Source organism: Apium graveolens, chromosome 2, assembly GCF_009905375.1.
Source record: "Apium graveolens cultivar Ventura chromosome 2, ASM990537v1, whole genome shotgun sequence".
Classification (NCBI taxonomy): Eukaryota; Viridiplantae; Streptophyta; class Magnoliopsida; order Apiales; family Apiaceae; genus Apium; species Apium graveolens.
Window position 1 is genome coordinate 119646714 of NC_133648.1, and position 12112 is coordinate 119658825.

Genomic DNA, 12112 nt, shown 5'->3' on the forward strand with positions numbered 1-12112 from the left:
ATAGCCATTGTTATTACCTTTAGCATGTGACAGTGATGATATTAATCGAATAACACGAAACTGATAAAAGCCAACTTTCATTGTACTAATACCATTCTACCAAATATCCACAATTAAGATAGAAGTTGAATAGTCATCAATTATGTTGAGTTCCTATATGTCTACAGAAATTGACAACACAACGATTTAAGCACAAGTTATCCCTTTTTGATTACATAGGGCAAATAAAACTGTTAGAGTTACCCACTAATCATGCACAACGTACATGAACCTATGCTAGCATGGCAAGTTCTAAATCTCAAGATCCACCGTCGCTTCACAAGAGATTAACACCCTATCTTATATGTTCGCGACGCACATAAGACGAATACGCACAACCAATACTAGATATCATGCAATCATCACATACTAAAGTATTAAACAATTAACTAAAGAATTCCATAATAAATCCGTTGCAACCCCATGATCACGATTAGCCCATAATAGAACTTATCGCCATCATGGGTTCATATGAAATCATGATAAACAAATACAAGAAAATAATAACTAAACTGATTATATTAAAACAGAGTACGTCACAAGAGTAAACAAGTCAAAGCAAGAAAACTAGCATCCAACGTTACAACAAAACAAGAATCACAAAAATATATGCTTCCTCTTCGTTGCTGTGTGCTAAATCGGTCTTCTTCCTTATCTCCTTCGCTTCTTGCAAAATACAATCTAAAACATAATCTCCTCTTAATACTCTTAATAATCTCTGAAAAACGTCTCAAATCTACTTATATAATAGTCCCATAAAACTCAGATTACATAGAAGTTGGAAGCCAAACAGAAGTAGAAGTCTAAAATAATATATCTTTTTCCCCGACCCTGCGCGGCCGCTCAGCATTTCTGCGCGGGCGCGCAAGGCTGCTGCGCGGCCGCTCAGCATTGCTGCGCGGGCGCGCAGGACCCTACTGGAAAAATTCCAGGTTTGCTCCGTTTCTTCGCCGTAATCTGCCCGTTCTTTTCCTCTCTCAATGGTGAACACATGCCAAGGCTTATTCTTGATGATTCCTCCTCCGAAATGCAACTAATACCCTGAAATGCATAAACACTAGAAAAACGCATCAAATACACAAAATACTTGATTTCAAGACACCAATTTAAGCCATTTTAAGACATTCTAAGTGGTATAAAATGCCACTTATCACACCCCCAAACTTAAATCGATGCTTGTCCTCAAGCGTCACAGACTCAAAACAAATAAAAAATATGCATTAATGCAATCTAAATGAAAATGCAACGATCCCCCTTACTACAATTAACCAACCAAATTGTCACGTCTCAACGAATGCAGTTAGACACTAAAGATCAATAAACTCATGCAAACAGACATACAGCCAGAAACGTGGTGTGTGCAAATGCTTAACAGATATGCTTCGGAACTAGACCAATTACTATGACTAGACTATCCTCAAGGCAATCCTACGATTATACAAAGAATAAAAATTCTAGGCACAAAGTGATATACAACACTACAAGAACTCTGGAGCTTACTACGGAATCGTGCTTTTTATTTACAACTCAAATGCTTATTTGACTGTGCAATGAGTGAGGTCCACAAAAGACTTATATAATGGTATCCATGTAACGAGCGTTAGGTTAGCGGATCCCAGACTCTAAAAGCCTTAGGTCACTAGGCACAAAGTCCCCTAAGAACTTAATAACTCGAATACCAAAGAGCCCACTCTTGATCAATTATGCAATTTTTTTTTTTCTCTTTTTCTGAGCAAGTGCGTTTCGCTCCATCTTGCTCAACCCTAGACTACTCGCATAACATGCGAGCCGGCTACTAGCCAATTGACGCCTAGCCACAACTAGCAACAAATTCCATTTTTACTCCATTTTTTTTTTCTTTTTCATGCCTTTACCACTAAGAACCTATTATCAAATTCTAAGCATAATAAATAGATTATCCTCGAAAATAATCAGATCATAACAACAATCTAGTCCTTAAGCATTCTCTAAGACTTAGTGACAATACAAGTGCTTCTAGCATGCATATCAACCTACACAACTTAATATCACTTTAATGCTATCACTACACTCGCATCAATATCACAAGTCAGTCGATAAATCATTGCAAAAGGGATCATGGTATATGCATGAGCTATATGATATGACAAACAAATAAAACTATATATAAAAAAAAACTATATGGCAAAAATTATGCAACTATATGAACTAACTATCATGAATATGCAGCTATATGACACACACAAAATATTCCTTAACTACCACCCCCAAACTTAAAATCTTCACTGTCCCCAGTGAAGGTAGTAGAAAGGAACACAGGGTATACCTACTCGGAGTCATCATCATCATCACCCTCAGTGGGTGGAGTATCAGGCGGCGGGTATGCAGAGTCCTCACCAAAAACTGGCCACTGGATATCAGCTCCAAGGCCTCGAAAAGCAGTCCCTAACGCAAGGGTGAGCTCCTGAGCAAACCTGCTCTGCGTCTCATACATGGCATCCATCCGCCGTGAAAGCCTCCTATACTGGGCATCACCCATCCCAGCACCCTCCTGAGCTCTCGAAGAACTAGCCTCACCACGCCCTGGCCTGGCCATAGTAGCACCTCGTGCTGGACGCCCTCCTGGAAGACGATAACCCAACCCATGCTCCTCAGGCTCACCACCGGTCCACTCCTGCATCCCATTCAGAGTGCCAGAATCTATCGGAGCTGCTGGCAACTGCAACTGCTCATGAGCCGGCCAGTTCACTCCTACTGCTCGGCATAGCTTTGTAACCGTGGATGCATAAGGGATGTTCATATGCTTTGCTCCCCTCAAAAACTTCAGAATTCCTTGGTAGATAAACTCACCAAGGTCCACATAGTATTCCTCATTCAGAATTCCCCACAACAACTGTGCTCTCTCAACTGTGACCTCATGTGCATGTGAAGAAGGCAAAATATTAGCACATATAAATGCATTCCATGCACGGGCATACCTGTTCATGGCGATCGCCGGAAAGTGACGATACTCATTATTGGCTGGACTGCGGTTCCAAACTGTGCCCGATCGACAGAGAGTCGCACAAATCAAATCCAAGTCAAAGTCCTCGGCAGTCTTTTCATTCCAGTTCTCCTCCTCGGGCTTTCTCTCTCGCTGTCCAATCACACGGCGAATCGCCGCAGGATGATAATCAACTGTCAGCCCACGAACTACAGAAAACCCATTCTTTTCAGCCTTCGCGTTCGCGTAGAACTCGCGAACAACACTCATCGGTACTGCTTCGGGTGACTCACAAAAAGCTATCCACCCCTTCTCTGCAATCATGGGCAACAACTCACCATCCCTCCCTGATGGTAAAAACCCCCTCTCGGCTTCCCCAACAGCCTAGTGTACTCCTCCTCCGCGGCTCTGTCAGTTAACCGAGGCCTTGCAGCAGTACCCCTTGATGAATCAGCAGTAGGAACTGTGCTGCTGCTGTCAATAGTGCGTGCTCTCTTGGGTGCCATTGATTTGTGAATAAAAGTGTGTAAGAACTGATTTTTGATGTTTATGAGAGGGTTTAAGTGTAGGAAGTTGTGGGAGATATGTAGGATAGGTGTATGTATATATAGGGTGTGGAGTAGGTTAAATTAGATTAGGAGTGGGGTTGAGGGATAAAATCATGGGGTAATGGGAAAAGAATTCGTGGATTTATGGGCTGTAATGGGTTTTTGTGTTTTTGTGTTTTTTTTTTTTTTTTCTGAACTGATAAAAATTTTCTGGAACTCGACCCCTGCGCGGCCGCTCAGCATTTCTGCGTGGGCGCGCAGCAAGCTGCGCGGCCGCTCAGCATAGCTGCGCGGGCGCGCAGAGGGTCTCTGGATTTTTTTTTTCAGCCCCTGTTTTCTGATTTTTTTGTGTTTTTGGATAGGTTATTAACTTCTAAGGGTTCCTGTAACAACAATTCATGGGTTGCCTCCCACGCAGCGCTTCTTTTTCGTCATTAGCTTGCGTTCCGTACCTTTCTCAAATAGTCAACAAAATGGCACTAACCACCTCTCGGTTTGCCATATCCCCATAGTAGTGCTTCAACCGCTGACCGTTAACCTTGAATGCTTGGTCCGAATCATTCTCAAAAATTTCCACTGCTCTATGTGGAAACACAGTTTTGACAATAAAAGGTCTAGACCACCTTAATTTCAACTTCCCAGGAAAAAGTCGGAGCCGAGAGTTGAATAACAGAACTTGTTTCCCTGGCACAAATAACTTAGGATGTAGCTTCCTATCGTGCCACCTCTTCACCTTTTCCTTATACATTTTGTTATTCTCGTACGCTTGAAGTCGAAATTTATCAAGTTCATTAAGCTGAAGCATTCTTTTCTTACCAGCTGCATCTAAATCCAGGTTCAATTTCTTCAATGCCCAGTAGGCCTTATGCTCAAGCTCCGCCGGTAGATGACATCCCTTACCGTACACCAACTGAAACGGTGACATCCCAAGTGGAGTTTTGTATGCTGTTCTGTAAGCCCAAACAGCTTCATCGAGCTTTAAAGACCAATCCTTCCTTGACGGACAAACAACCTTCTCTAGAATGCACTTTATCTCTCTGTTAGACACTTCCGCTTGACCATTTGTTTGCGGATGATAGGCAGTAGCTACTCGATGATTCATATTATAACGCTGCATCATAGAAGTGAACTTACGGTTGCAAAAATGCGATCCTTCATCACTTATGATTACCCGAGGTGTTCCAAACCTTGTGAAAATTTGCTTATGAAGAAAATTTAGCACTGCCTTTGCATCATTTGTCGGTAAAGCTTTAACTTCGACCCATTTTGAGACATAATCGACTGCCAGCAAGATGTACTGATTATTGCAAGATGAGATAAAAGGCCCCATGAAATCAATTCCCCATACATCAAAGACCTCGACTTCAAGCATCACATTTAATGGCATCTCATCCTTCCTTGACAAATTTCCCACTCTTTGGCAACGATCACACCTTAAAACAAACTGATGAGCATCCTTGAACAAAGTAGGCCAGAAAAAACCTGCTTGCAGAATACGAGCTGCCGTCTTCTCACCTCCATAGTGTCCACCATAAACCGTGGAATGGCAGTCTCGTAATATCCCCTCCGTCTCACAGAACGGGATACATCTCCTGATGATCTGGTCAGCTCCCTGTCTAAACAAATATGGTTCATCCCATATATACCACTTCACCTCATGCAGAAACTTCTTCTTTTGAGCGGATGTCAAATTAGGAGGCATTATATTGCTGACAAGATAGTTTACAATATCTGCAAACCATGGTTCTTCCTCCTGAATTGCAAACAACTGCTCATCCGGAAAAGATTCATTGATTAACGTCCTATCTTGTGAAGTAGAATCGGGATTCTCCAACCTAGAGAGATGGTCAGCTACTTGATTCTCAGTACCTTTTCTATCTTTGATCTCTAACTCAAATTCTTGAAGTAAAAGCACCCAACGAATGAGTCTCGGCTTCGAATCCTTCTTAGAAACCAGATAGCGAATAGCTGCATGATCAGTGAATACTTTCACTTTCGTACCAAGCAGATAAGATCGAAATTTCTCAAAGCCAAAGACTATAGCCAAAAGCTCCTTCTCAGTAGTGGTGTAGTTCAATTGGGCCCCATTTAAAGTCTTACTCGTATAGTAGACCACATGGAAGAGATTTTTCTTGCGCTGTCCCAGAACTGCACCTACCGCATAATCACTCGCATCACACATCATCTCAAACGGTTCTGTCCAATCTGGTGCTGTAATAACTGGTGCCGTGATCAAACTCTCCTTGAGAGTCTCGAATGCTGCCAAACATTCATCATCAAATTTGAAAGGCACATCTTTCTCAAGTAAATTGCACAACGGCTTAGATATCTTTGAAAAGTCTTTGATGAATCGCCGATAAAAACCCGCATGACCGAGAAAACTACGGATTCCTTTCACCGAATTAGGTGGGGGAAGATTTTCAATGACTCCCACCTTGGCCTTGTCCACCTCCAGACCTTTGCTAGAGACCTTATGCCCAAGGATAATGCCTTCACGCACCATAAAATGACATTTCTCCCAATTAAGCACCAAATTAGTTTCCACGCATCTTTTGAGTACGGCGCGCAGATTATTCAAACATTCATCATATGAGTGTCCAAAGACGGAGAAGTCATCCATGAACACTTCGACGTTATTTCCAATCATGTCAGAGAATATAGCCATCATACATCTCTGAAAGGTGGCCGGGGCGCCACATAACCCAAATGAAACTCTACGAAAAGCAAATGTGCCAAATGGACAAGTGAAGGTAGTCTTTTCCTGATCTTCTGGTGCAATACAAATCTGATTATACCCGGAATAACCATCCAGAAGACAAAAATACTCATGTCCCGCCAATCTGTCAAGCATTTGATCAATAAATGGAAGAGGAAAGTGATCCTTCCTTGTGGCTTTGTTCAATTTTCTATAATCCATGCATACTCTCCATCCTGTAACTATTCGAGTAGGGATGAGCTCATTCTTTTCATTTGCGACCACAGTGATACCTCCTTTCTTAGGTACACATTGCACGGGGCTCACCCATGAGCTGTCAGAAATAGGATAAATGATGCCTGCATCTAGCCATTTCAGAATTTCTTTCTTCACCACCTCCTTCATGATCGGGTTCAGTCTTCACTGCTGTTCCACAGTTGGCTTACTTCCTTTCTCTAGCAGAATTTTATGCATACAATATGAAGGACTTATCCCCTTGATGTCTGCTATGGTCCATCCTATAGCCGATTTGAATTCTCTCAAAATCCTTAAGAGCTTATATTCCTCACTACCTGAAAGGTCAGCTGAAATAATAACAGGTAACGTAGATGAATCACCTAAAAAAGCATACCTCAAGTGTTCAGGTAACGGTTTGAGCTCTAAGGTAGGCCCTTCCTCTATTGATGGTTTGAGCTTCCCTTCAGCGTTCTTGAGGTCAAAAGTACCAAGAGATTCAAATGGTATATCCAGCTTTCGCTTCCAGGGAGAAGCGTTCAGATATTGTAATTGCTCGTTGCTATCTTCATCATCACTGTCAAATTCCCCCACTAAGGCCTTTTCCAATGCATCAGACATTAGCATGTGATCGAGTTCCGAAGTAACCGCAGAATCAATCACATCCACTTTTAAGCACTCCTCATCTTCTGTAGGGAATTTCATTGCCTTGAATACGTTGAAGGTTACATCCTGATCTTGGACCCGCATAGTAAGTTCCCCTTTTTGCACATCTATCAAGGTACGGCCAGTAGCCAAGAAAGGCCTCCCCAAGATTATGGGAATCTTCTTATCTTCCTCAAAATCCAGAATAACAAAATCTGCAGGAAAGAAGAGCTTATCCACCTTGACGAGCACATCCTCAACTATGCCCCTTGGGTAAGTAATGGAACGGTCCGCCAATTGTAGCGACATGTATGTGGGTTTTGGATCAGGCAGATCCAGCTTTTTAAAGATCGACAACGGCATCAGATTAATGCTTGCTCCCAAATCGCAAAGGCACTTGTCAAAAGTTAGATTGCCAATGGTGCAAGGAATGGTGAAGCTTCCTGGATCTTTCAGTTTTGGTGGTAACTTTTGTTGCAGAACTGCGCTGCATTCTTCCGTGAGAGCAACGGTTTCAAGGTCATCCAGTTTCACCTTCCTTGAAAGAATAGTCTTCATAAACTTCGCATAACTAGGCATTTGTTCCAGAGCCTCAGCGAAAGGTATATTGATGTGAAGTTTCTTGAACACCTCCAAAAACTTCCCGAACTGTCTATCTAGCTTTTGTTGCTGCAATCTCTTAGGAAAAGGTGGTGGAGGATAGAGCTGTTTCTCCCTTGTATTAGCCTCAGGCAGAGTGTGTTCAACAGTAGTCTTCCTTGGTTCCGCCGCTTTCTCCTTTTGCTTAGATTCTTCATCTCTAACTTCAGCTTCGACTTCTTTTGCCTTTTCAGCATCAGCTACTTTTCCAGACCTTAAGGTAATAGCCTTGACTTGCTCTTTAGCTTCCTTCCTGCCTGGTACTTCCGTGTCACTGGGAAGAGTGTCAGGTTGACGATTGAGCACTGCATTGGCTAATTGACCGATTTGATTTTCCAAGGTCTTGATAGAAACCGCCTGACTCTTGCACAACAGCTTAAGTTCCTCAAAATCAGCTCTAGTAGGTGCAGCTGCACTTCCCTGTTGAGGATATGATTGCCTTGTAGCATACTGCTGTGGTTGCTGGAATCCAGGTGGGTTAAACTGTTTACTTACTCCTTGCTGATATGTTGGCTGAATAGCATTTTGATTATTCCCCCAGCTGAAATTTGGATGATTTCTGTTGTTAGGATGATAGGTCGCTGGCACAGGCTGCTGTTGTCGCTGATAATTATTCACATACTGAACAAATTTGTTGACAAGAGAACACTGATCCGTAGCATGAGAACCTGCACAAAGCTCACAAACCATAGCTATTTGATTAACTCCATACGTAGCCAGAGAATCAACCTTCATTGATAGCGCTTGGAGCTGGGCTGCAATAGCGGTGGCTGCATCAACTTCCAGAATACCTGCTACCTTGCCTGACGTCATCCTCTGAGTTGGGTTTTGATGCTCATTTGCAGCCATCGTCTCGATAAGATTATACGCCTCAGTATAGCTTTTAGCCCATAAGGCGCCTCCAGCTGCTGCATCGAGCATGGGCCGAGATTGGGCCCCCAAACCATTATAAAAACCAGTGATTACCATCCAATCCGGCATTCCATGATGTGGACATTTTCTCAACATTTCCTTGTAGCGTTCCCAAGCCTCGCACATAGATTCTGTAGGTTGCTGCGCAAACTGAGTAAGAGCACTCCTCATAGCAGCAGTCTTTGCCATTGGATAAAACTTCACCAGAAACTTTTGCGCAAGATCTTGCCACGTAGTGATGGACCCAGCTGGTTCTGAATGTAACCAGTCTTTAGCTTTATCCCTCAGTGAGAATGGGAAAAGCCTCAACTTGATAGCCTCATCAGTCACGCCATTATACTTAAAAGTGCTGCAGATTTTGACAAAATTTTTTATGTGCATGTTGGGGTCTTCAGTTGCCGCTCCTCCAAAAGAAACAGAATTCTGCACCATCTGAATAGTGCCCGGCTTGATTTCAAAGGTGTTAGCTTGAATAGCCGGATGAAGGATGCTTGACTAAATATCATCAATTTTAGGCCGAGAAAAATCCATAAAAGCTGGATCAGCTTGAACAATACGATCTCCCATGTTTACTGGTTCTTTCTGCTCAGTTCCTGAATCCGAATCCTCAAAATCTAACTTCTCCGGTGTATCAATAACTTCGTCTTTCTCCTCAGCTGTATCTAAGGTCCTCTTGCGAGCACGAGAACGAGTTTGCATAAACGCTTGCTAAAGTACCTGAAACACAACCGAAAAGAGTAATTAACTACTACGTCCTAATCACTGAGTCCTAATGACCAATGATGGTAAGTACATAAACTAAACAAATACGCCGAGTCCCCGGCAGCGGCGCCAAAAACTTGTTAGGGCGAAATCACGCACTAATATTCACGCAAGTATACGCGTTCGCAAGTAATATAGAATACTTTCTAGTTCGTTCCCTCAGAGACTCAGACTAAGTTATTGTCTAATTAAACTTACTCACCAATGTATGATTACTTCTCAATGTTAAGGTAACACTTAAAATTATTGATTAAATATTAACTATAATTAACTACTTAATTAACCACTTAACTAACACTTCAATTTATCAATAATAAAACACTCATGAGATCACAACTTCATTATTACTTCCTTCTATAGCCATTGTTATTACCTTTAGCATGTGACAGTGATGATATTAATCGAATAACACGAAACTGATAAAAGCCAACTTTTATTGTACTAATACCATTCTACCAAACATCCACAATTAAGATAGAAGTTGAATAGTCATCAATTATGTTGAGTTCCTATATGTCTACAGAAATTGACAACACAACGATTTAAGCACAAGTTATCCCTTTTTGATTACATAGGGCAAATAAAACTGTTAGAGTTACCCACTAATCATGCACAACGTACATGAACCTATGCTAGCATGGCAAGTTCTAAATCTCAAGATCCACCGTCGCTTCACAAGAGATTAACACCCTATCTTATATGTTCGCGACGCACATAAGACGAATACGCACAACCAATACTAGATATCATGCAATCATCACATACTAAAGTATTAAACAATTAACTAAAGAATTCCATAATAAATCCGTTGCAACCCCATGATCACGATTAGCCCATAATAGAACTTATCGCCATCATGGGTTCATATGAAATCATGATAAACAAACACAAGAAAATAATAACTAAACTGATTATATTAAAACAGAGTACGTCACAAGAGTAAACAAGTCAAAGCAAGAAAACTAGCATCCAACGTTACAACAAAACAAGAATCACAAAAATATATGCTTCCTCTTCGTTGCTGTGTGCTAAATCGGTCTTCTTCCTTATCTCCTTCGCTTCTTGCAAAACACAATCTAAAACATAATCTCCTCTTAATACTCTTAATAATCTCTGAAAAACGTCTCAAATCTACTTATAATAGTCCCATAAAACTCAGATTACATAGAAGTTGGAAGCCAAACAGAAGTAGAAGTCTAAAATAATATATCTTTTTCCCCGACCCTGCGCGGCCGCTCAGCATTTCTGCACGGGCGCGCAAGGCTGCTGCGCGGCCGCTCAGCATTGCTGCGCGGGCGCGCAGGACCCTACTGGAAAAATTCCAGGTTTGCTCCGTTTCTTCGCCGTAATCTGCCCGTTCTTTTCCTCTCTCAATGGTGAACACATGCCAAGGCTTATTCTTGATGATTCCTCCTCCGAAATGCAACTAATACCCTGAAATGCATAAACACTAGAAAAACGCATCAAATACACAAAATACTTGATTTCAAGACACCAATTTAAGCCATTTTAAGACGTTCTAAGTGGTATAAAATGCCACTTATCAAGTGTGATGAGCAACATTTCAAGACAACTTTTTTTCACATCATTTAACAGACACACACTGCTCTTCAAGCCACTACTAATGCTAGCACCGAGAAGCTTCTACAAGCACACCTCAACTCTCTACAACTATATCAAATTCAAGATCTTCAACACAATCAAGATGTCACTTCAATCAAAATAGAGATTGACCAAGTCAAAAAGGATGTCTCTGAAAGATTGGATGCTAAATTTCCATATACAACAGTGCTTGACATCAACAGACAGTTGAGGAAGAATTCTAATCTTACAACTAAAGTGGATTCCTTGGACACAAGACTGAAAGCAGTTGAAGCCTCTCTCACAGCTATTCATCTACATCAAGCACAACAAACTCAGTTGCTTCAAAAGCTGGTGGTTGCACAAACTTCTACCTCAACTCTACTTGATGATAACAAAAAGGGGGAGAAAGATTCAATCATCCCAGTTAGTCAAGGAGGTCCAATTAGTGAGGGGGAGCATGTGATAAATGTTCAAATCAGTCAAGTAATAGTTCCATAAATTACTTTTCCAAAGCCACCAGTATTGAACAGCATTGATCTGATCCAAATAGCAGCTGCTAAGCTGGATTCTAAGTCAAATCTCAAGATACTTGATGTTGCAGCTGTTGAGAAGGAATTTGATGACAAGTGGAGAAAAATAGATGAAGAAATTTAAAAGAAATTTGGGCCAATTGAGAAACCAGACAAGACTTTTCATCACTACTCATAAGTTAGGAAAATTCATGTGAATGAAATGAGTCTAGGTAGCATGGAAAAGGGCCAACCTTCATGCATAAAGTCTCCAAAGGCCAATCTGGTTATGAAGCTTAAAAGAAACTATCCAAAGTTATCAGACAAAAATCCTGTGGATCTTATATTTGAGACACCAAGGCCAGATGAAAAGAAGCTGTTGGCAAGGTCAATTGCATTTTTCAAAGATCAACTAATTCAGTGCTGAAAAGAAGAATTGCCAAGATCTACTAGAATGGTAAGGAAATCTGTGTGATGGATGGACACCCTCAATTTGTAGAAGCTAAGAAGGAAGAAAAATAAAGGATCAAGCAAGAAAAGAAATAGGCTGCCTTAGATGCTAAAAAGCTCAAACAAAAGAAGA

The 12112-nt window shown here is 41.4% G+C and overlaps 1 non-coding gene across 1 annotated transcript; it reads left to right on the forward strand.

Moving 5' to 3' along the window:
• Positions 1 to 8741: 8741 nt before the first annotated feature.
• Positions 8742 to 8848, forward strand: LOC141709513 (small nucleolar RNA R71). The gene has a single exon (XR_012570085.1). It is a non-coding gene; the product is annotated as a small nucleolar RNA R71 (small nucleolar RNA).
• The last annotated feature ends 3264 nt before the right edge of the window (positions 8849 to 12112 follow it).